General features: G+C 47.2%; 1 protein-coding gene across 1 annotated transcript in view; it reads right to left on the reverse strand.

Annotated features, from left to right (window-relative positions):
* Positions 1 to 6071, reverse strand: part of LOC306992617 (protein adenylyltransferase SelO-like) — a 58794-nt gene that overhangs the window by 9655 nt on the left and 43068 nt on the right. The window lies entirely within an intron of this gene.

Below are 6071 nucleotides of genomic sequence, written 5' to 3' on the forward strand. Positions count from 1 at the left end.
GGCCTATAATATGATATGTCAATCGCCACATTAGTGATTGTAACCATTAGCCCGCACACCATCAACTCAACAACATTAATAATTTAAAGGAAAAGAAAAAGCAGACTTGACCCTATAAAGAGTCTGAATGAGATATAAACTCAGTTTACTGTGCCTCTGGTCCAGCATCTTCAAAGTTTACGTTACCCTTCCAAAGCTATGGAATGTCATCTACTGGGCCACATACCTTTAGCCTGCAAAAACTAAGTTAACTGGGGGCTCACCTGCTCAACATTGTCAGTCCAGGCTCAGGGTCTATAACCCGCATTAAGGCAAAGTAGATCTGTCACAGAAAAAGGCTAGTCAACACAGTTAACGATAGTGCAGCCGGCCGATAGCCCCGCTGGAGTCAGTTAGTTGGCCTCCGTGACTGGACTCTGCTGGTAGTTTGACACAAAAGTCGCGGCTTCCTCAGGTGAAGCCAGCTTCTTCTTAGCTCCGTTGGGTAACGTAATCTGCAAGCGGGCCGGAAATAAAAGAGATGGTCTGAGGCCCAGGTTGTATAACGTTGACATGGCGTCACGGTACTTAGCACGTTGCTCGAGGACCTCCGGCGTGTAGTCTTCATAAATGTGTACCGGCGACCCTCGGTATTGTAGATCGCCTCGTCTCTTGCGTGCCTCCCGTACAATCATCTCCTTTATCTGGTACCGATGGAGACGAATAATTACCGGCCGCGGCCGCGACCCCGGTTGTGGCTTAGCAGTGAGCGCCCGGTGAGCCCGGTCCAGTTCAGGCGGTGATGAAAGGGTCTGTTGGCCGAGCAATTCTACGAGGAGTTCAGCAAAAAAGGTTGTAGGCCGCGGACCTTCAATAGATTCCGGGAGTCCGATTATCCTGATGTTGTTTCTGCGGCTGCGGCTTTCGAGATCTGACGTCTTCATCCTTAGCCTAGCATTACTCTCGGCTAATTCCGCACACCTGTCCTCCAGAGCCTGAATTCTCTGGTCCTGCAGTTCAGCTCCAGACTCCAAAGAGTCAATTCGTTGACCGTGCTCCGTCACCACAGCCTGTGTACAGTCCAATTTTGCCTCTAAAGCCGCAAAAGTAGTTTTGAAATCGGCGGATATGCTAGCTCTGTGGTCCTCCAGTAAGCTTGCGATGCTAGTAACGCAGGTGTTGTTACAAGCGGCTGAGGCTTCTCCTTCGGTGCTCTTTTTAACATTCTTCCCCGATTTTGACATCGTGCCAACTTGTATTAACTTAATATAGTACACTATATTGTTTTAGACTATTGGGGTAAATGAAAAAGTAAACTTTTAGAATAAATTTGTGGGAGAGCGAGACCACCCTACTGTTCACATGCTCACCTAACCGGAAGTCAGTCGGCCATCTTGTCCGAAGACACAGGCGTGGAGTCGGCCATCTTGTCCGAAGACACAGGCGTGGAGTCGGCCATCTTGTCCGAAGACACAGGCTCAGAAAGAGGAAGAGGAACAGATTCAGGTTCAAGCTCAAGCACAGATTCAGTCTCGGCGGGACAAGACTCTGGATCGGCCTCTGGCTCTGGCTCGGCAGGACTGACGTGAAGCTCTGGCTCGGCGGCGGCCATCTTGTCCGGAGACACTGGCTCGGCGGCGGCCATCTTGTCCGGAGACACTGGCTCGGCGGCGGCCATCTTGTCCGGAGACACTGGCTCGGCGGCGGCCATCTTGTCCGGAGACACTGGCTCGGCGGCGGCCATCTTGTCCGGAGACACTGGCTCGGCGGCGGCCATCTTGTCCGGAGACACTGGCTCGGCGGCGGCCATCTTGTCCGGAGACACTGGCTCGGCGGCGGCCATCTTGTCCGGAGACACTGGCTCGGCGGCGGCCATCTTGTCCGGAGACACTGGCTCGGCGGCGGCCATCTTGTCCGGAGACACTGGCTCGGCGGGGGCCTCAGACGTGACGTGGACAGGCTCTGGATCGGCAGACGTGACGTGGACAGGCTCTGGATCGGCAGACGTGACGTGGACAGGCTCTGGATCGGCAGACGTGACGTGGACAGGCTCTGGATCGGCAGACGTGACGTGGACAGGCTCTGGATCGGCAGACGTGACGTGGACAGGCTCTGGATCGGCAGACGTGACGTGGACAGGCTCTGGATCGGCAGACGTGACGTGGACAGGCTCTGGATCGGCAGACGTGACGTGGACAGGCTCTGGATCGGCAGACGTGACGTGGACAGGCTCTGGATCGGCAGACGTGACGTGGACAGGCTCTGGATCGGCAGACGTGACGTGGACAGGCTCTGGATCGGCAGACGTGACGTGGACAGGCTCTGGATCGGCAGACGTGACGTGGACAGGCTCTGGATCGGCAGACGTGACGTGGACAGGCTCTGGATCGGCAGACGTGACGTGGACAGGCTCTGGATCGGCAGACGTGACGTGGAGCGTAGGCTCAGCAGGGCTGATGTGAAGATATTCAGGAACGGTGGCCATCTTGGGATATGGCCCTGGAACGGTGGTCGTGGCGGAATGAGACTCTGTTCGGGCGGTCCTCTTGGCAGTATGTGCGGACATCAGCGGTGGATCTGTGACGCTGGAAATAAGTCCTGGACACCCATAGACCGATCCGGTGGCAGGCTTTATGGTTGCCGTGACGTGAAGATCAGGCTGAGGGGATATTGCGGGCTCCCGAAGCTCCTCCTCCACCACGCCCACGGTCAACGATGAGCCGCTCAACAAAAGGGCCAGGTCAATATAGTGCTCTAAAGTCCAGTGAGGATCATGTAAGGGCATAAATGAACAGAGCGGTTCAGATAGTCCTCCTCTGAAGAAAATCATAAGGCATTCGGTGCTCATTGTGGTGAGATGTGCCAGTTCAATACATTCTTCAATGTAGTCTTCGATTGACCGATTCGCTTGACGGAGACACACGATCCTCGCTGCTGGATTCATTTTTTTTGGTGGTGGCTTACTGGGCTGCTGGATCTATGGTTGGCGAAGTCTTCTGTTACGAACTGCTCCGAGACGAGAGTTAAGATCCAAACGCAGCTTTTATTGGGCAATCCAAAGGCGTAATCCAGTGTACAGGCAAAAAGGTCAAAACACAGGCAAGCAGTCCAAACAAACAAACAAACAAACAAACAAACAAACAAAGTAACAAAACAGGCAGGGACCAGAGGCAAGAGAGTAATCCAGGGAACAGGGCAAGAGATCCAAAAACCAAAAGACAAGAAAACCGGGAGAATGCTCAGAAATGCAGTGTGACACTAAAACAAGACTTTGCGGTGAGTGAATGAATGAACAAGGTATAAATAGACTAACAGGATGAGACACAGGTGAAATGCAATCAGTGAATGAGGTACAGGTGAATATGATCAGTGACAAGTGATGATGAGTCCAGGCAGAGAATGATGGGAGATGTAGTCTGTGAGTGAATGATAATAGTCTTGATGTGGAGTGCCCTCAGGTGGCTCTCAAGGGCACTCCAGCTGGTGACCGTTACAGTGACTCTTATCGAACTCACTTTCAATCTCACAGAATTCTTGTTCGTCCCTAAATGTAGCGATGGCGACGGCCGATAGAAATAAAAATAATGTGAAACCATGTTTTGTCATTACATCAAACTCACAGGCATATTTTTTATTCTACTATTACTATTCGTCCTGTACTTCCTTACATCACGTAACTAGATGAAAACATCGGAACTGTCACACAAACAATCCTTCTAAATTCCACCAGAGGGCGCTCATCGGCTCAAACCCCGAATGCTCCATGCCATATTCGGGACTGTTTTGTCTTTTTAGAAATGCATGCGCGTTATAAACCATAACCGATTTAAAAACAACAATTGTATGGGTTAGACGCTGTCGTAAAAATGGAAACTCTCGGAACTTTCTCACTATAATGATTAAATAAGTGTCTCTAGTCTATCCAATGATAAGAACGACTGTGATTGGGCAACCCCCAATCTGTGCTGTAAAAAGAAACAGGTACCATGTGACCAGCCGACTTATACTTAAAAAAATACTGAATACTTAGAAAATTATAAATACTAGCCTACTGGAGAAGATTGAAATGAATTTAATGAAAATGTAATTTTTTAAAATATAAACATGTTTTAACATGGTTTAATTTTCTTCCCTTCCAATTTATGTGACAGAATGCATTTATTACAATAAATCTCAATATGTATATATATAGTATAAGAAATTACCTAAACATAACATTTGTGAATCATAAAATAGTTAGCCTAATTTATACAACGTACACTCCCAAAAAAGAAAGAAAGCTAACTAATAATTTTAAGTAAAGACTAAATGTAAACTTGATACTGCGTCCACTTAATGTGTTATGCTTGATCTCTTTAGTTTCACCTTGTGTAGAAACTTAAATGGTTTAAGGCAACAGGTTTCTTTGCAATTTTCTAGTAAAGTCAACTAATTTGGGTTAAGAGTGGGATACAGACAAGGGGGTAATCCATCCGCCGGAAACTGAAGCCTCCGCGGGCGCCGCCATTGTAGCAGAACTTCACCTGCTGTTTAGCCTGGGAAAACCCAGACCACTTCCGGCAAATTTAGATTTGCTCTGCAAGTGGGTCTGGCAAAGAGCCCATTGAAACCCATTTCCAATCCGCCAAAATCGCGGCACCAATCAGAAACGTTTTACACGATGACGACAGAGCAGAGACGGTGACGCAGATTTTGTACATTACAGACATGGATGCCGCCGTGGAACATCACAACATCACTCGTTCGAATCAGCTATCGCGTCTGTTTCAAGCGATTTAAAATTGTCATTTTCGTTAACACAAACAGAGAATTGCTGAGAGTCTCGAGATGTTTCTCCGTCGCTCTGCATACGTCATGTCATTCATCGCTCTGATTGGTTTTAGATCTATCCGACGTCCGTTGGTGACGCCCCTGTGGAAATGAATTGTCTATGGAGCTTTGCCAGACCCTTACTCAGTTACAACTGAGAGTGGTCTGGGTTTTCCCAGGCTACCTGCTGTTAGCATTCCATTGACTCCCATTCATTTTTGCGTCACTTTGACAGCGAATAACTTTACATCTGAGGTGTCCAAAGACTCCATTTGTCCATTATTTATTTCTAAAGAAACTCGACGATGTATAAAAGGCTCCATTACCTTGTACCTTACGTTATGCCCCGTAGAAGCTGTTTTTGTAAAAATAGGCTAACGATTGCGTCATAACTCACGCGACTCTCTGTCGCACTGTAGAGAAATTACCGTATAGACCGGCGGAGAAGCTCCCAGGCAATCGGGGGAACGTGGAGGCATTAAGTCTGATAAAGTGAAGGGAGTAGCCCACAGAGAGTGATAAAGTTGATCTTACTGCTAGCTCATGGACAGCTAATGCTCACGCTCTCCGTCTCTGCGAGATTCGGAAGGGAATGATTCAGATTTCTCTCCGCACAGCTACTAGAAGACTGACAGCTGTCAGACACGTTGCTCACGTGTTCAAGCTCAGTTTGAGCCTGCGCAGTTCGCCTGGCGATCAGGAAGTGAGTGCTTCAAATGGGCTTCACTTTTCTCCGTTGAAGTCTATGGGGTCGCTGTGTCCATCTTATATACTGTCTATGGATACAGATGCTGTCCAGTAATCAGGAAGAAACCAAACACGGCACACAATGCTTTAAAAAAAAAAAAAAAAAAAAAAAAAAAAATGTTTTTGGCTAATGACAATTTCAAAAGAAAATACTACCAATAAAGCATCAGTTTTACATAAAAAGTATAATGATTAAAATACACTTAATTTTACACAATTGGTTCTTTTCTGTCTCTATCCTCTGAGTTCATCATGGAGTTACTGTATGGAGTGTTTGAGAATAGGTTTGTTAAATACATGGACAGACGATAGGTTAAGAATACTTCGAGATAATGAATTATGTTTTCCTTCAAGAAACCTATATAGAAAAGATTATAATGACTGGGATGTGGTGGGAGAACAATTTGCTTTTAGTCAAGGAACAAACACCAGTGCCCGTATTTTATTTGTTGAAGAAATATAAAAAGGTCTTTAAATGTATTGCTAACAGAGTTTGGGGAACATGTAGGTCCTATTTGAAACTATACACAAAAATG

This window comes from Phoxinus phoxinus, assembly GCF_949152265.1.
Source record: "Phoxinus phoxinus genome assembly, chromosome: 24".
Lineage (NCBI taxonomy): Eukaryota > Metazoa > Chordata > Actinopteri > Cypriniformes > Leuciscidae > Phoxinus > Phoxinus phoxinus.